We start from the raw sequence: 20,400 nt of genomic DNA on the forward strand, positions 1-20,400 counted from the left end.
CTGTATGGCTGTGGTCCATGCTCTTGGCCTTTCTCACCCATCTAAAGACAATGGTGTGAGAAACAAGCATCAATCTGCATCAGCCTTATCAGATGGCAAGCAAAAGGTGGCATTTGTTTACATTTCATAGCAGGTCATCATGGTGTAAACATTACTCTTTATGCACTCTTTCAAAGCCCAGGATTATCAAGTTAGGAGCAGGGAGTAAAGCCACGTCCACTCACCACTACAAGACAGTTTGAAGCCAGCAGTTATCTACTTCAGAGAGGTTTATTCATGTAATTTTCTTGCCCATGCCCCCAGTCTGTTTTCTGTTCAGCCAGCCTGCTGTAACAGTCCTGAGAAGCACAGATTCTTCCTTTCATCCTGTGCTCATCCTGTGTTCTTTACATTTAGTTCATATCAAGCATCAACAACTGAATACATAAGCTTATCCTACAGACACAAACTCTTCAGATTCAAGAAGTACCATCTGCTCTCAGTAAAACTACCTAATCAGCCCAGCTCCTCCACTGATAAATAATTCTGGTGCTGCTACACATCATAGGAATAGTCCTACTCAGACCAAAGGTCTACCTGGCCCAGGAGCCAGTCTCTGACAGTAATCAACAGCAGATGCCAAGGGAAGGGTGTGAAAACACACAATGGTGGCTTTCTCAGAAGATGTGTTTGGGACCTCCTGTGCCAGCCTTTGTGTTTAGTTTTTCACAATGGGATCTTCTTCCACGGATTATTTTTGTGTAGTTTTTCTGCCTCTGCTATCTCACAGCACACATAATACACACCAACAAATTGCACACTTAAGTATGCACTGCATAAGGAAAAACATGAGGTAGCTTTGAACTGCTTTGAAATGCTGGGCTCATAGACACCTAGATCTTAATGGAAAGAAAATTATGGAAAGAGACCAGGAACCATTAGTCTCCATATTATTTTCTTAAAAACTTAGAAGACCCATAAGTCACTCTTCATGTGAAGGCATTTCTATACTTTACTTGTTTCCTTTCTCTGAACTTTTCCCAGTTCTCCACTACAGTTTTTTAAGAAGAGGGGACACGAACTCTGTAGGGATTTATGCAGTTTCTTTTGTTCTCTATTTCTTTTCTAATAATTCCTAACATTCAATTTACATTTTTATTGCTGCTGAGCATTAAATTGGTGGTTTCATAAGAACTATTCATTAAAATTCTGAGATCTCATTCCTAAGTGGTAACGTTCAATTCAGAGGCCATCACTCTATAAGGAGAGCTAAGATTGCTTTTTTTATGGGTATCACTTATATTTATCTATATTGAAGTGGTGATACCAAAATTTACAACACAGCCAAAACTTCAATTTCTGAAATAAAATAAATATTTTCAAAAATATAAAACGTGGCTCTTATTAAGAAATATTCATTTGAATCTATGTCACTGAAGAATTTTCCAATAATGACATCATGACAGTGTAACGTAAGGAGACCTCTATGCATCATTTTATACCACTCTGTTTGAGCAATATCACTGTCTCAATATAGTAATTAGTCACCATGCTATCCTAGAGCCACAATTCCTTGAGACAAAGGAATAGAAGAAAATCCCACCATTAACAAAAATCAAGTAAATTTCAAGTTATAGTGTATAAAAGTTAAAAGTGTGATACAGCTGGATGGTCAAGAATGACAGTAAACAGACTAAAAGAACTTAACTTTTTTTTCATTTTAACATCCTTTTAAAACATATTTCATGTTTTGAGAAGAACAGTTTTTAATTAGATAACAGAATTATAATAGTGAACAAAGAACACATGTATAGGTACTGTCAAACAAATTTATTTATGATGACAATGTGTGATATATTTCTGAACTAACCTAGAGTTAATCCAGTTGGTTTGAAGGGTTTTTTTAAGAAATATGGAAATGTTGTCAAACTAATCATATCATCAAGATCACACTAGTTGTTGAGGATAGAAAGATTTGATACATTCAGGAAAACACCAAACAGACCACAACAATTTAATAGCAAGGAATGTGGTAGTGAAGAGTCAAATGTTGGAGATTCCTATTTAAGACCTGATGGTGATATTATCTCATTATCCAAATGAGTGTTCTGCCCCACAGGGTCTCAGCTAGTCTAAGAAGCACTGCTCACAATCTCTCTTCATGGAGCTGTTCCACAATCAGATACCGAGACCCCAGTCTGAAGCACTCTGACTTAGAAAAACAAAGTATGAAAACTACAAGCATTAGGGGAAAAAAAACATTTTCTATGTTTCCATACTATGGCATATATCTACAGATATGGACAATAATTCTGTCTCTGTGACTTCTTTGTTGTCTTTTGGATCAGGAATGTAAATACTGTGATTTAAAGGTGCTATTAGAAATTAGTTACCATTTTAAACATACATGGTTTTAACAATTTTAGGGAAAATCTTAGTCTCATTTAAGTATGCACAACTAGCTGCAATGAAGCCCAAAAAGAATTGTTGGGTGTTTGTTTGTTGGGTGTTTGTTTTAGAAACTCCTAATTTTCTAAGTCAAGTTCTTTGAAAGTACAAATTATATTAAAGAGCATTCAAAATAATTAATACTTTAAACTTCTCTTGAGAATAAACAGTTTGTTTTCTATAAGTGGCAAGCATTGTAAGATAATATATGCACACATACAGTGTTCACAAAATCTTTTTTTTCATATTTTCCATGACATGATAAGATCTGGTTTTAAATCATGACAAAGAAAAGATACTTCAGATAATCGTTACATGGCATAGCATATAATAAATGTAAATCATCTTATTTCCAGCCAACATTCACATATTATATCATCAGCATTGAATAGGATCTTATCCAGTACAAACACGAGAATACATGTTTCATATCTTATTTCTATGACAAGGCAGATTACCTCTTACCATCCTGTACTCTTCATTTTCATTTTATAAAAGAAACCCTTACTTAATCTTGCTGTCAGTTTAATTATGAAGTGTGAACTGTCACAGTTCTAGTCCATGTTGTGGTCCCTGCTCTGATCACTTTGTGATTTGCACTTTTAATAGTGCATCACTGGAGAGGTTTTGGCCTGAAGACCATTAAACCATGGCAAAGCATGCTTTCACTCCTCGCTTTGGAGCCCGGTGGTCAGTAACTGAGCTTGATAGCCAGACAAATTAGTGGAGGCAAACACCTCCCATGTTTCTCACGCAGTGAGATCTGCCTTCTGGACACCTGTCTGCTACCTGAAAGAGGAGACACATGGCTTGCTGTATAGGGGTAAGGAAGAAGGATGACACTCCTGTTCATATTTTCAGGCTAAAATCTTATTTTGGTGGGACTTTTCAGGGGCACAGTCTCTCATAACTACCCCACCCCATTAGTCTTGTATGCTTCTGTTTGAACACAAACATGTAGAAATACATTAAATTACTTCTGCAACTACCTTGTTTGCCAGAGATGTCTTTAGCAAGTCAACCTGAAACTTGCTGTTGTAATATTTTCACCAACTGTTTTGTTGCTAGGAGTTTACTTAAGCTGGTTAAGTGGGTAAATGTGAGAAACTTCTTGACTTTCATTTCCCCAGCTATCTTATTTGTTCTTAGATGTCTCCTGGTCCACTCAGCCAGCCATTGCCTCTGTGATGGGCTCATAAAGCTCCATCAACACTCAGACACATATAACATGCAAAATCAGTACAGTTCTTCTCTGATTAGCATATGCCTCCTGTTCTCCTGTGTCGCTTCAGCTATCCTCCAAATTACAATGCAAGAGTACGTTTAAATTCATTAAAAGTTCTCAGCTATTTCCTCTCAGGATGAGAGGTTGTTTTGAGATCAGTCGATGTTTTGAAATTTCCAGTGTTGGGCAGATGCAATAGCCCCATGGATTTTAGATTTTGAATTTTCTGACCCTTCCAAGTAAACTAAGCACCAAAAACTGGGAAGCAGGAGAAGCTTGGATCTGTAAAACCCCAAATATTCATTTCCCCTTTGGATTTTGACAGAAGCTTTAATAATTTTGTTTTTTGCCTGAATTGCTTCAGTGTGTACACAGTACAGATGGTCAACAGGTAAAATAAATATCTAGCTTTATTTTCAAGTCCCAGCTTTGTACTCAAGGTGCAAAAGCATGGCTAGGGAGAAAGCTGGGATATAATGGCTCAGCTAGAGATACAGCATCCTGCAGCTCTGTAGATGTAAAAATGATTCTGCTATAACATCCATACGTGATAGTAAATATGAACAGCTAGCTGATGGGACAGGTGGGAAGGGTCAGCACTACTGCCTATTCCTTCCATTTCAAAGATCCTAAGGATCTGCATAGTGGTATATGCCAAGTGGCAGAAAGAAATGGCTCTGTTGAAAGTGAATAATCAGTTTCTACATAATAAAAATATATTCATCTTCAGATTTTAGAGAGTGACTTCACAGTCACACAGCTGAGATCTAAGTGATAACAACATTATGCCCTCTAAAAAAAAACTTGAACACTCTCCCCTTCTTTCAGGAGATCCTGACCTTACTTGTAGAAGTAAACCTGTGTTTCTGTGAAGTGAAAGTTTACTGCATTATTTGTCAGCTTGAAATGACCTACCATAGAGCTGTTGGAGATTTCATTAATTCCTTGTGTGGCTGTGGGAAGGCTTTACACAAGATAGGAAATGGCTTGTAAAGCATTTTGACAGAGATTCTAGATTTGTAAGTGTGCCTAAGTTCTATGTGACATTATCTAGAATAGGCAGAAAAGTAAATTACTTTTTTTCTATTATATATGCAAGTGTATAACTATGGAATGACAAAATCTATCTTTGCCTTTTGGGATGAAGGAAGAGAATTAATCTTTTACTTGCCGTGAGACAGTGTTACAGAGCTGAAGGGCACAGAAATATTAAATATGTTAGGCAATAATTGCAAGCTAGAAATCATGTTGAAGAAAATGCACACACACATGATCTTCTATTTTAAAACTTACCTTGATGCAAGATACACCTAACTGATACAAAGATATAATATCTTTAAATCTACACATAATAAATGGAGCACTTGGGTTTTATCTATTTGGATTTATGCACAACCCAAATGTAATAATCTGGTGATCTCTGCACCTGCTCCATAAAAACACAGTTCTTAGAACAAGGTGCCCACAATTCATCATTTCCATATTATATGGCAAAGTTTAAACTAATAAAACAAACCCACTGCATTTTCAAATGGAGTACATATCGTGGCTTATCTCCTAGGGTGCATTATAGCAGACAATAATCTAACTTTGTCTGGGCAGTTAACTAACTCAAATTATTTTTGGCTTGGTGAAGGAAGTTTAAGCATCAAAACTGTGGCACTTCTACATATCAAATTAAAAGACCTGTAGTTGAACATACTTTTATAGAAAGAGGGAAAAGCAGTTTCTATAGTCAGCTTTTAGCAAGCCAGGGCAATAGAGATCAAAACAGTCAGTGCCAAAACATAGAGCCATTTTCTACTGAGCAGCAGCGGGGTAGGAGACAGCATCTTGAGAAGCAGTGAGGCCAAAAGCAATCCTGCAATAAGCACCATGGTGTGGAGGAAAGAAGGGCTGCATGTGTGCAAGGAAATCACTGCAACATCTGTTTCCTTCCCTGATTTTGATCCCATTTGAAGTTGGGTAAGAGAACTACCATACTGCAATCTCATACCATTCTATATGTATCAATCACAAGGAAAAAAACTGACAAAAATTAATTTTGAAAATAATTCATCAAGAAAATAAAGGCCACGTAGAAGCAGAAAGCCTTTGTTTCAAGTTTACAAGTTTGGTCTTATTCAAACAAAACACTCTCTTACTTTTTTCCAGTCAATGCTATTTCTAGATGAGATGAAGCGTAAGCAAACAAAAAGTCTATGGTGGAGTGACTGGCCAGCACAACCCATGCTCCAGGAGCATTCCTGCATTCCTCAAAGCTAGGCAGCTAGGCAGCACAGCAACATCTATGGACAAGGCTCTCTCCTGACTCTGGCAGGACCCAAGGCTCCCTGACAGGCCAGTAAACTAACTGTGGTTTTTCATGTCAGCTCTCTCCTTGACCCAGCTACTGGATATACCCTGGGCAAGAGACCTTGCATCCCTTCAGCATGCCAGGGGCACTCCTGATCACCTCCTCTGCAAGAGCACCATCATAAGCAAACCCTTTGGTTTCTGGACTGCTAGTCCAGCTCCCTACAGAATGACAAATGTTCAAGTCTTGCTCTGTAAGGAATTTCATGGTACAAGGACCAAGACTGATAAATTTCCAGAGAAACTGCCTTGGTCAAAAGTCATACAATGAAGCCTACATGGTAAAATTAAAACTGACTGTGGGGTGAATAATTTTTGGGATTTCCTGAGAGCCATTCCTGAATATCTAATAAAAATTAGAAAAGCGCTTAACCCCCTTTTATCGCCAATGCAAAGCATATTTCTTTATTCACATACACATTTGCATATCACACTATATGTCATTATAGGAAACAAATCAGCAAAACAATCCCACATTATTCTAATATGCACATTTCTTTCTCTGTCAAGTGGATAATTAAAAAAACAAAAGACAGATGGGAAGTCATGCTTTGTTTATTACCTTCACGATGAGGTTTTCAGATGCTGTGGTGGTAAACTTATTTTGAATAGCAAGCATTTACTAGATCCTATTATTGTACAATTTCTGTGGGAGATTTCTTGTCACCTTGGAAATTATATGTTTGCTTCTAGAAAGAAAAATTAGCTTTATTCAGAGATCTAAAAAATTTAGATATATGGCAAGCATCATCTAAAACAAAGGTCTAATATCAACATCCCCAAAAGTAGATTTTATGACTGTTAAATACACATATTGCAAAAGATTAGATTTACTGGTTTGCTTATATTGTGTTAGTCATTTATAACATTCGGTGACTGAACAACATAAACTTATTTTATGGTCCTTTCATCCTTTCTCAAAAGGATTGCAGGCTCCTAGTAAGGCAAATTCAACACAAGGGTTTCTGGGATACAGGCACTGCACATACAAAGGTAGTATTTCTGATGGATAACATTCTTTAAAGGTCTTTTCATGACCCATTAATTTATGAATTACACAGCAGAATAGGCATTGTCAAGGGCTTAATTTCAGTTATATGTTGATCTTCCTCCCTTTAAGCTTTTATCCTAAAAGTCAGTAGGACTAAAAATAACATGTTCCCTTTGACTGATTCTGACAGGCCTTATCATAGAATTACCTGTTTTATTCTTTACTTATCAAAAGGTGGGAAGTTGGGCCCATCCTTATCTATAAATAGAAACACATACAAAAAAGTCAAAATAGAAAAGAATAGTTCTAAGGCTTGCTTCATTCACAGCACAGTTATAAAAAGCAATGCAATTGCCATGGAACAAAATTTACAGTAAGGAATGAAATATGCAAATTAATGCTGCACAAAGATTAAGATTAAAAAAAAAAAAAAAAACTTGATAAAACTTTTTTACAATTTAGTGGAAAACTGACTTCCTGGGAGCTTTTTTTTCCCTGAGATTTCCAGGAAAGCAGTGTACCTCCAATTTGCCAAACCTAATCCAATCCAGGCGAACCAGAAGTTACTACAGACAGGTTATTTAGAGGTTGATGAGAAATCAGTCTCAGGTCCACCTTACTTGAAAAGAACATTTGTGCTTTTACTCATGGCTAAAAAAAGATACCAAAAATGAGACTGATGAGCATAATTATGGAAGTATTCTTACTCCCTAACTGTTTTTCTCCTCAAGAACTGAAGTACAGGTAAATTTCATAAGCCATCATAAATCAATTTTATAGATAATAGCTCAGTGTTTAGAGCTTTTTTTCTTCTCTCTCTTTTTCTTAAAGCAACAAAAAAACACAACAAAACAAAAAAAATCCCAACAGCCCTCAAAAATGAGAGGGAGAATCTGCTAGTAAGCTAAAGAAGTGGTGATAAAATTCTGACCTCAGGAGTTTTTGACACCAGGAGCAACTGTAAGCATTGCTGCTAAACAGAACTTGGCCGGGTGCTTGCAGTACAGTGTTTCAAGCAATCTAGATTAGCTGCAATTAAGAGATCTGTTTTTTACTGACAGGGTGTGGCAATATGTAAGAAACTCCTGGTATCCTGAGAGGGAGTTTCTTAACTTCCTTCTCATTATATTCAATGGTTTCTGTTTCACAACAAAAAAGTGTGAAAAAATGCTGACAATATTTACTTACAAATTTCTCTTGCAAATAATTATGTTCTTTAGTGTCAGCTAAGATGAAACTAACATAAACTTTAATATGACCACATTCTTTTTTAATTCTGAAAGAGCAGAACCCTCTTTTTCTTCAACACATTACCCTAGAGGCATTTCTTGATGATGTGTAGTCAGATCTCGGTTTCTTGAAGTTCTCACAACATTTTCAGGCATTACAACTGATGGCAATGTTCTTGCTATAAGCATAATTGTAATCAAGAGATGAGATATCTATTGAGCCATTAATTTAAGTATAGTAATTATTTTATCTTTTTTAGTAAAACTTACAAAACAAAGAGCATGGTTTTGTTAAGAATCAAACCCAAATATAGCTGTTTGTTCATAACGTTGCGGTTTGGCTCTCCAAAGGTGTTTCTTTATATGTCAGCAAATCTGTGACAGGTTGAAAAAATAAAAAAGAAGATTCATTATGAAGGTAAAATTGTCTGAAGTCCAAAAGATCGTGTAATTTTCTTGAAACAAGCATAAACATGAAATTCTAGGGATAAATGGGAAAAAACTGCCTAAACACACCTGGAAATGTTTCAAATGGAAATCATGGATTCTAAGCTGCCTCTGAAAATATCCAGTCATCAGTATATAAGTGAACTAAATGCACTCACTACAGGTGTTATTTTGTCAGCATATAAAACAGATTAATTTCTTATATACATGTTTTCAATTCCCATTCAGTAATTTAAAACTGATTTAATTAAATTATTTAAAAATTCTGATTTGTAGTTCAGTTACAAGATCAGCTTATTACTGCTTAATAATGCCTTAGTCTTCAGCTGAACATAGCAATAGATTGTGTGTTCATTCTTAGACTACAAGCATACATGAGAAGAAAAAACTCTTTAAAACCTCTGTGAAATGGAGTTGTTTGATCTAATGATTTCTGCCTTGTATTGGCAATGGGCTACTGGACTGCACACAGATTCGTCTCCACTGACATGTGGTAACCCATTAAGCCACTGTAACTCAATTTCATGTCTGACTACATAGAGAGAATTGAACTGATAGAGTTTGAGCAAAGCTTCATGTTGTCAAGGTGACTACAATCTTCCTAAGGTAATAAATACTTTTCCAAAATGGAGAACAGATTGAGCATTTCTCTGCTTAAAGGCTTTTTACACACATAAATGTTAAACTGCCCATTTTAACAATACCGAGATAGTTAAAATGGTACATCTGGTATCATGTATTGCAGTAATGTCTATATGAATACAGCCATTCTGGCAGAGTTACTTCTATACAGATGAAAAACTACTGCATTATTAGGGATCTTCAGCCCTGTGTAATTATACTCAACTTTACAAGCTGTAGCAGTTGTCAAATAGTTGGACCAGCACAGAAAAACACCCCTATCTGTTAATTAAACAAGATCATTTTTAGATCCCTCTGTGAAAATTTTCAGGTAGCATGCAATCTAGCTTTCTCAGCCATAGCCTGACACACTTAGAAGTCTCTTTGTGTGTAAGGAAAATATAGATGAGAAGCTGTTTCATTTGCAGATAGCAGGCAGACTGTGCTGTTCCAAGTGCAGGAAAACATGTGGAAGGTAACAGAGAAAAGTCAGCTAGTAGGCTTTGTCTGAACTCCAAAATACACAAATGAGTCACCTCCGTGGAGCACACTATGACGACATGAACTAACTCTACAAGAAAGTGCTGACCTAGTGTGGGAAACAAGAATTGCCTCATACTTGATTGCTGAAATTCTCATTGTTTCAAGAATTGCATATTGACTGCTTAAGTTTTTGTCTGCATTGAAAGACACAGCATGTTTTTGTTGTTCTAATACTAAGTCCAAATAGTTATTTTGAATAAAAACTTAAAATAGACCAGAATTTGCTGAAAATATGAAAAAAAGCACATTTACACTGCTGCTCTTTTCTTCCAGAATAACAGCTAGTGTTTGTGTGATTTGAAGGCATGCATCTGTTTGAAGGCTGAATACCAGCATACTGCTGACATAACATGTAGGCCTTTTAAAGCAGGGCAGTAGTGTATCACCCATCATTGGCTCCAGTGTCATTGCTAATCACTTTTGAAATAATCCAATGCAATAGACATTGAGGCCATCAATATTTTTCCCATTACCACAACGTAGAGACCATTTGGATAATGATCACTGCCCCAGAAGAGCAATGACAGATTTCTGTGCCATCATACTTTGTCCAGAAGCATTGCTGTACGCTGTACATCATCTGGGGCTCTGAATGGCAGCAGGATAAGGATTACCGGCCCTCTGTTCACCCAGCAACCATTGGCAAGCAGTGTGGTTGAAGGACTGGGCCATTTCCAGCTGCTAAGTCTTCCTCTTCTCTCCATGGAGCAGATTAAAAGTTCAGATGGAGGAAGCAACAGAAAATCCACTAGGTGCTTTGGGGAAAAGAGAAGCAGCAGCTGGGGTTTTGTTAAGCAAAGAGAAAAGGGGTAGGATGATCACCACCAGCTGTAGGTGCATTCATGTAAACACTAAGATGCATGCAATGTTTCTCTTAAAAAACACTTCCCATTTTCCCTCCCAGGGCACCTACTACTGCATGAGGACTTATATAAGTGTAGGAAGACTAGGAGAGATAACTTGGTTGTACCCACAGGTCTGAAGATTTTCTGGCAGACTAACAGTAAACAGGTAGCAGAAACAGCATCAAGGCCATTATAAGCAAAAGCCAATGTAGATTAACTTTATTCTCTTGAGGAAGTGTGTGAAGTTTAGATTGGAGTTTGAAGATGTAGGAGCACCTTTTTGGACATCATGAGGAATTCTGCCAAAGTTCTTCCCATCAGAAAGGAATTGCCCAAGAATAGCCAAGACCCATAACAGACTAAAATACAGTTTCATTCAACTCACACTCAGAACTGTCCTTCAACAGGATTTTTATACTTTAAGTTTCAAATAGGATGCAACATGGGACCTGGATATATCAGCCACTTAAAGCTTACCTTTGTAACTTGTGTCAAACAGTGGAAAAAGGAGAGCTGGTGGGAGCTGGCTGTTCTTCTAGTCTGGGTGGATCATCTAAGGGGGTGATTTAGTCTCTTTGCTATCTAAATCATGGCCTATTTATTTTAAATCCTAATAAAGGGCTAATAGTGCTAATTACAGTAGCAGGGATAGTGATGTGGCTATTCACACACAAAGAACTTGGCAGAGACCAAACTCCACTTTCACATAGGTCAGCAAAATTAAAAAAAAGAGTGCACTGCACTTTGTCACATCTCATTTGGATTGCCTTCAAAATGCTGAGCTAGAGGCAAAAGATACCATAGTTCATTTCCAATTTCACATCTAATCCTCTCACCTTTAATTTATTTTAAAAGTTTAATCATAAGTTCATAAAGCTCAGATATCAATTTTTTAATAAAAAAAAATTAAGCACCTGCAGGTAAGGTTTTTAGGAACTCATGGCTGGCCCAAGCTTCATTATAAATAGGGACACTCACAGTTCACCTTTCTGCAAATGCTACTGTGATAAAATGTAACTTTCATTCCCTCCCTGTTGCTTCAGGGATGTGTCATTTACAGAAAATAAATAGAAGACTTATATCGCAAAGAAACCATGCTCCACTCAGGGTCAGTGAAAAGCTGCACCTTGCTCTGGAGCTTCTGGCATCATAGTAAATAACTTTTCTGCAGAAATGGTCACTAACTGCTAGAAACCTTCATATGAATAGTAAAAATAATTGAGATATTCTTAGTACACAAATAATGTAATATTTGCAAATAAAGAAACTAAATTTGGGGGTTTCAATTTACTGTTAGATGATTAAAATGATGGTATTAATAGTTCTTTAAAGATGTCAGCCAGCTTTTGAATGCCAGTTGCTGTAGTTTTCTTGAATTTCCAGTCAAATGTTTTGACAAGACCTCTCTCTAAAGGCTCTTAAAGAAACTAAATTATCAGAAGGATGAAAATTCTTCAGTAGATAAATGATGTGTTGGAGTATAGTAATAAATTGTTTTCACCATGGGAGAGAAGTGATCAGATACCTACACTAGAATTTTCCCTCTTCAATATATTCATAAATGATCTGGAAAAGGGAATTAATAATGAGATGGTAAAGTTTGCTGATGATACAAATTACTCAAAACATTCAATACCTCAAAAGGTGTCATTATACTGAACAGTGAGTGATTCAGCAACAAGAAATGTAGACATTATTTAATATCGATACATGCAAAGTAGTACACATAGGGGAAGTTTAACTGTACGTACACAGTGACAAATAAGAAACAAATAAATAATTTAGTACCACTTCAGGAAGAATCTTTGACTCCTTGTTGACAACTCTCTGAAAACATTTGTCCAGTGCTCAGTGGCAGACAGACAATGTAAACTGAATTAAAAATCATTATGTAAAAATGAAAAGAAACAATATTACACCACTGTATAAATCCAGACCCCATCCACATCCCAAAAACTTCACCTAAGTCTGAATGATCCATGTCCAAAGGTTTATTAGAAGTAGCAATGGTGTATACTAGACAACACAGATGAATAGCAGTACACTGCTGTAACTGTATGAGGGTGGATGAAAGTACTTTTCCACTTGAAAAGGAGATGAAAGAGAAGAAATAACTGTATATAAAAGTGAATCTAATATAGTTAGTTAGTAAGAAATCTTTGCTAGCTAATCATCCTATCATAAAACTTAACAAGCACCAAGTATCACACTTTTAATCAAACAGAAATTTTCAGTACAATTCACAGCCACACAGTATAGTCTATTGTTACAAGAATGTTGTTGCTAACAGAAATATAAATGGGTTTAATAAATAATTGGAACAATCTGTAGAGAAAGCGTTCAGCAAGGGATAATAAATATATGATGCACCTTATCTACAGTATAAGTAGAGTGTACATTGTTCACAGCTGGAAAATGGGGAAAAGTATCACTCTGTGCTTGTCCTATTCTCACTCCTAAGAAACAGTTAAGAGACTGCACTCTGTTCTGATTTAGGGTAGTCATTCTTGTCCTATTATTTAGACCCAAAAGTCACAAGTTTCACAATCTAATTATATCTGCCTTCAAGAAACAACTTAAATTTTACTTCTATTTTCAGCACCAGGCAGGAAAACCATTAATTCTCTTTTGCAATAAATAGGGGCTGAGTGTTGCTGGCACAATGATTAACTCCTTCCTGCAGAAATTCTGCATATTCTGTACTGCTGCAGCAATCCCTTCTGACTGGAGAACAAACTTCCCTCCCTACTTACTCTCCTTCACGTGATTATGTATCTCTCTCATCTTTCTCTTCATTATATTTATCATTTTGTACTTTCCTCATTCTTGCATATAAAGGAAACTTCTGTGTTCTCTTAGACATGTGACAGAATATTACAGGTAACAGTCATATTGCATTGTATTTTAAAGCAACATATCCAATTATTCTACATTCTGTAGCACAATTTTATTTTCTGCACTGATTTTAATTCAGCTTTTTCTCCCTGTAAATTTCAGAGTGTTAAAAAGTACAGATAATTTCCAGAATTTCATAGATAGAGAGATAAATAAATAGACAAATATATATATGGGTAAATAATTTTCAACATCGTATTCACCAAGCTATATCACCAGTTTTATTGATCAGATACTTACGTTCATTTTTACAGATAGGAAAATGAGGTTTTAATTATACAAACAGTACCTGTGTGGGTACATGAAGCTGCAGTTCAAAATGGAAGAACTCAGTGAGCCACAGCATGCTCAAGCTCTAAGGCAGGGCTGTTCCTCAACACCAAGGAGAAGGAAAGGTGAGCAAAATCAGCCCTGTCCATTTCTCTCCCCAAAGCAGGCTTATGAACAAATTAAATTGGAGAAAAAAAACCCAAGAGCTATAGATAATGGCTGAGCCTTTTAATAGAGCTTATATGCTTCACTTCCACAGCATTTTAATGAAATTTGAATGCCTAATTCTTCTGGGCTTTTTTAAAAACCCAGTCTGCATTACCAGATGCATAAACTATGACTGAATGCTGTCTTTTAATGTTTCCAAGTCACAGGGCAGAAGAACCACGTTCTGTATTAATTATAAACTGTATTTACAACTACCAAGTGAAGTGCAGGAAGGTCTGGATTAATGCAAAATAAACGGGATGATTTGTAAGAGCCATAGTTCCCAACTGGCCTTCAGAACACAGATGGCAAGTGAATAAGCACCAGAACACTGTTATCAGAATAAATCAAAAATCCATTTCCAGGAATTTTAAAGCCTTTAAAATACTGACTTTACAGCAACAGAAACAGTGACACAATAAATGCATGTTTAGCATCTACATCTTTTTGCATCAACAAATCCAGATCTGCTCTGCAAAGCCTGCATAGGTATGTTTGTCACAGCACAGAAGCTCTGTGAGCAACAACAGCCAAGAGGATGGGTTGGTGGCAGACACCTTGCAGACTAGCAGTCCTCCAGAGATGCTCCAGGAACACAGGCACTCTGAAGAACATCTCCATAATTCAGGCTGACCTAGTTCAATTTACTTACTTTGAATAAACAACCTTAAAAGACAAAGGTTCTCTGGCACCTAAGGAAGAAAACGGTCCTTCTAAATTCTGTTTATCCTCTAGAGTTTGGGGAAAGCAAGGTGATTTTTAGGGTTGGAGGCTGTTAAAACAAGGCCAGGTGCAGAAATTAGAGATACTGGGCAGTGTACAAGTCTAATGTGTTTTATGTATTATTTTCAACACATCTATTTTTTGATAAATTGATTTCTGGTGGTTTGAATCAATGTTGTGTTAGCACACTCTGCTTCTTCATTTTGATAATTAATGGCAAGCATCTCAAATGTTGGCTGAAAATTTTCTTAGGCATATATGGGTTGTTTTTTTTTAGCTTGGCTTCGTGAGAAAATGAAGCTTGCGTGCATCACACCATCTCTCTGTCATGTTTGTTCAGCTTCAAGTGAGCTGAACAGTGTAGTCATTTTTTAAGTAGGAAAATCTTACAACAGACCTGTGCAAAATTCAGCACATCATAGAAGGCAGCCCCCAAAATCATTAATTTTTCTGCCAGAAGAGAAGAGGAGCAGTCAATTGAGTTCATCTGGTAGCAGCTGCTGACCATGCTGGACACATACAGCTTGGCCACCTCGCACGAGTGCACCTCCAGAACAGCATCTTCTGGGTCATTCCCAGCTGTGAGGCCAAGCAACAGCACCTAAAAACCATGGAGTGAAGAGGAGCTAGGGTTAAGTGAGACATCTCACTATGAGACAGAGAGATGGGAAAGTACCATGGAAGAGGGCACTTCACTGGGACAAACACAAATGTCTTGCACCGCAATGAGACAAAGCCAGAGCAAACCTGTTCTCTTTAGTTCTGCCATTCAGGGAATGATCTGGATCTGCTGGGTTTTCCTTTCATCTCTGTCAATCCATCCATCTCCAGTTTTCCAGCAGGACTTACCTTTGCTTGTAGCTCCTACATACAAACCCCTACTGAGGTGTGCAGAGCTATAGATAGGTACTCAGCCACCCTGGAAACAGTGGGTACAGGATTAGCCCACAATTAAACATATACATATCATAAGCTAATGTTATATGTGATGCAAAATGACATATGATAAATCATAGAATAGATGGTTTATCACAGTTAAGGTAACTTGTGCTATAAGCCAATACGTTTATTTACCCAAGCAAGTGACAGTTCCACTTGCACACAGTAAGCAGCACCTGAAAAGGTGTCCCTCAACTTGACACACAAATATAATACATAAGGGCTCATATCAGAGGGAGGCTCCCTTTCCTGCACGTGCTTAGGAAGAAAACATGCTGATGTTGATGAAACAGCAGGTCTCTTTTCACAGCTTTGCAGGATAATAGGTGCCTGTTGACAGCTTTCTGAATGGAAAGGAGGATATTTTTGAAGCACGTGAGTACTTTCACATGCATGTAACAGAGCAGTTTAAGAGCAGACACCTGCCAGCACAGCCACCAGGCAGAACGCTGGCAGACCTGTTTGCCTCTTAGGAGATGATGATACATAGCTTGGCTTCCAGTATCTCCTGACATACCCTTTCCACCCACTGCTCTTTGCAATTCAACAGAACCAAAACAATAAGCAAATCTGTTGTATCCTGCCACTCTGATAGTGCAATGTTGATAAAGTTTATTATTCTTGCTTTGGTGGAGCAGGTTTTTTAAACAAAAGCAGTACTGCAGAAGGAAAGCCAGACTTGGAAGCAACACTGCTGCAAGCACAACACACCCTTTGTTAGCTGCTAACACAACCAGCAAAGCAGCACTCAGGAAGCCTGTGTGGCAGCTCTGCAACTCCATCAAGCATCCCAACTGGCAGCAGCCCTTTCTGAAAAAATAAACATTATTTGTAACCTATAACTCTTACTGCAGCAAGAGTAAGCTATAATTCAGGATTTAAACCATAACAGACAGCCTGCTGTTTTGTGTGTGGTGTAATTGTTCACCTGTTTACCATTGCTTGCCACAGTGAGCTGGGTTATGCAAAAAAAAAACCAACAAAATCCCCAAAAAAGCCACAACAAAACAAAAGAAAAATCTATCTTGAAGAAATTAAGCTAATAAGAATTCAAAAAAAGACTGTGATGCCTCTCCCCCAGGCTCCAGTAATGATTTTGAGTTGTTTATATCAGATATGCCCAAATGATCATAATTATGATCTCAGATATGCCTAGATGTCCTAATGAACAGGAAAGAAAAAAGAGCTCAAAGTCCCTGTTACCCTAAAACTGTCTGATCCCCTAGCCAGATGGAAGATAGCAGCTATATAAGAGAGAACTTCCCTGCAGAGAAGCAGCCCAGTCTCTCCAAGGTTTTACCACCAGCCATGTCTGACCCTGAGGCTTTGGAGAAAAATGAAATTAAAAAAATATCCAGAATTAACCTAGAGAATCAGCCTCTCACCTTCTGCAAGCAGCCAGCTGAAGCCCTGAAGCATAAGACTGAGATTTTTTAATCATTATCTTAAAGCAAAGCTGAGTGTGTGAACATGTTGTGAGCAATGAGAGCTCTCTGTTCTTTGTAACAGTTTATAAAAAAAGGGAGTGACAAAACACAAATACAAATTCACAGATGTAAAGATTGCACAGAACAAATGACCTCTGCTGCCATCCACAGAGATTCTGCCAAGCTTGTTCCCAGACTCAGATTAAAGTGTATCCAATTGGATTAAATTCCTAGCAATGGCAAACTTACCACCTACCTACACTGGGAAATTATTTCTACGTCTAATCACCCTCACTGCATCTTTATAGTGATTGAATTTTTCAAGCTTTGATTTCCAGCCATTGGTTCTTTTCTGGTTTTCTTCTGCAAGACTGAAATCTATACTTGATTTAGTTGTTCTTTTGTTTCAAATTCACTGGTAATGTCCTCTTATTGTCTTAAGCTCTATCGGCCAGTAATAATTCCTTATTACCTTTATCTTCTCCAAAAAGTCATTTACATTGTGTAGATTCAATTTTCATTCTCAGTTATGCCCCTCTTTTCCATACTTAACATTGATTTCTTGTTTAATTATCACCTTTGTGCCTTCTTTACTAGGCTAGCTTTCCTCTCCAAGGTAACTTACTCGTCTGCTCATTAAAGCATAGCCTTTAGAATACCCAGCAGGATTTCCTTGAGAAGTCCCACTTTCTATTAAAGCTTCCCCTTTTAGCACTCGGTTAACGAAACAAATTGTTCTGATGAACTGGTCAATTTTATGTTTCACATAATTCTGCCTGGTGCAAAACCTTTGTTTCCATGAAGCAGAGATACTGCAGTATCTGAGAGTTTTCAATCAACAGTCAATACTGCTTGGTGCATCAAAAAGTCCAACACAGATTTATTTCATTCTTGACGCAGACATTTCTGTATTACATTATCCTTGAGACTTTCCTGAGACTAGATTATTTCTAATGCTGTTTAGAAGTAGTTCTCATTCTGGATTTACTAGTGGCAATACACCTTTTCCTCAGATATTGTGAACAAATCCTAGAGAAAGGTGGTCTCCATTGCATCAGAACTTCTCCATGTACTTGTACTAAATGTCCACCAGTCTGCTTTGCTGCCAGTGTAATGGACATAAAATGTGTGCCATTTTCATGGTACACTAAAATTCCAAATTAATTACCCACATTTAAAATTTCTGGGGGATTGAAAATATCTTTAAAAGGTAATATGGAAATATTACTCCCCTTTAATATATTAATTAAAGTTATCACTGTTTTTCATCCTTTGAAATCTGCAAGTAAAGTATATTGTGAAGAACTCAACTGCAAAATTCATATTATGCAAGTAAATTGCCAGTGGTTTTGTTTGATGGTTGTGGTGTTTTTTGGTTGTTTTTTTTTTTTTATTCTAGTACCTGGATTGCAAAAATCAAATAAGAGTAGCAATGAATATTGATCCAAGTTTTATTACCCAATACAACAAACATTATACCCAAGCTGCTTTTGTTAAAACACTGTGGTACTTGAAAATTTTTTTAGAACTTTCCTGGCTCCTCCAAAACAAAACAAATAGATTCCTTGTTCTACCACAAGTTACTATATTGCATAGAAGAAGTTATATGAGGCACAAAAAAGAATAAAAAGGTCCCAGTCCCACCATTTTTAATGCTAGAAGCATTAAGGTAAGTACCTTTTCTAAAAAAAATTAAATTTGGGTAGCTACACTTACTCACCAACACCACCAAGATGGAGCCATTCAAGTAATGACTAATCACTTAACTCCAGGAAAGTTCATTCACATCAAAGGAAAGAAACCAAACATAAAGACCTTGTATGTCATAAGGATCACACTGGAGCTGGGCAAGCATATTTTCTTTTCAAAATTTTAGGAATTTCTCTGGACTTTTGCATTTGTGAACCAATGGAGAGGAGAGGGAGAGGGAGAGGGAGAGGGAGAGGGAGAGGGAGAGGGAGAGGGAGAGGGAGAGGGAGAGGGAGAGGGAGAGGGAGAGGGAGAGGGAGAGGGAGAGGGAGAGGGAGAGGGAGAGGGAGAGGGAGAGGGAGAGGGAGAGGGAGAGGAGGTATCACACCTGTAGTCCCTAGTCTAAGCAGAAGTATATCAAACAAAAATATCATTGTGACAACATGAGAGTTTGAAAGAACTCCAGAATATGCTGTGGCTTGTTACAGCCTCCTCCTGAAGGCACAGCTCAGGGCTGGGAGCAACACAGGCCCAGCTCTCCAAAAGAAGGAAAGAGCTAAAACCAAGTCTCCCATACTGCAGGTGAAGGCTGAAGTCATTGAACTTTAGGCTTCGAGCACTGAGCTTTGTGAACTTCTGTTCCTTGTTTTCATTATATATAGTCAAAAACTAAATAGTATTATTGAGGGTAAAGGAATCACAAGCTGAACACAAGCCAGCCTGGTGCTCTTTCAGGAATGAAAGCAGATGGTTTTGTGGGCTTCCTCAGTATGTCTGCAGCCAGAAAACAAAAAGGACATAGCAATTCCATTCTCCTCAGCACTTACTAGGCCACACCTGGAATATTTTGTCCTGTCTTGGTCCTCTTATCTAAAAAGACATACTAAAAAATTGGAGATAATCTAGCAGAGGGCCATCAAGCTGATCAAATGACTGGAGAACTTGACAGATGAAGAAAGCTTGAAATAATTGGGTTGGTTTAGCATGAAGAAGAGACAGTTGAGGGTTGAACACCATTTTCAAACACTTAAATTGTTGTTACAGAGATAATAGAGATTCTTTTCAGCAAGATGCCAAATGCCGCGAGGTAATAGGCAGCTCCAGGGGAAGCCTATTTCTGTTTAAGAAGAAATTTTTCACCATGAGAGCAACTGAATTTTGAGCAGGTTACCCAGAGAAGTGGGGAACTCATCAGCCTTGACAGGCCCCTGATCATCTCATCTAGGGTCCTGCTTTCAGCAAGAGCCTCAGGCAGATAATCACCAGAGCTCCCTTCCACCCCAGGTTTTTCTATACGATTCTGTAACTATCAAGGTTTTGTACTGACTAGAAAACACAAAGCAAACAAAAATACTCAGTGCTGCTAGAAATATACAATTTTCAGTTAGAACTCCAGACAAAAAAACAGACTTGCTGTGTAGTTTTAGTTAAAATGTCATCACTGTCTTCTGTCTCTGTTGACCTTCACTGAGGGCTTTCTAAGATACCACTATAAACTTTGTCAATAAATACACAAACAATTTGCTGATTTTTGATGTACTGTATGTTGCACCTTAAATTGTTGATA

At 37.4% G+C, this 20,400-nt stretch overlaps 1 long non-coding RNA gene across 2 annotated transcripts; it reads right to left on the reverse strand.

The window, feature by feature from the left end:
* Positions 1–1,673: 1,673 nt before the first annotated feature.
* LOC111928179 (uncharacterized) lies at positions 1,674–19,041 on the reverse strand. Of its 2 annotated transcripts, XR_015287151.1 has the most exons (5): positions 8,498–19,041; positions 8,313–8,406; positions 7,207–7,256; positions 6,570–6,696; positions 1,674–3,216 (listed from the first exon to the last, which is right to left on the reverse strand). It is a non-coding gene; the product is annotated as an uncharacterized LOC111928179 (long non-coding RNA). The 2 variants fall into 2 exon arrangements; XR_015287152.1 differs by having other exon boundaries at positions 2,607–3,216; positions 6,570–8,602; positions 12,472–19,041.
* Positions 19,042–20,400: the final 1,359 nt, after the last annotated feature.

The sequence above is a fragment of the Cyanistes caeruleus genome, chromosome 5 (assembly GCF_971803275.1).
Source record: "Cyanistes caeruleus chromosome 5, bCyaCae1.hap1.1, whole genome shotgun sequence".
NCBI lineage: Eukaryota > Metazoa > Chordata > Aves > Passeriformes > Paridae > Cyanistes > Cyanistes caeruleus.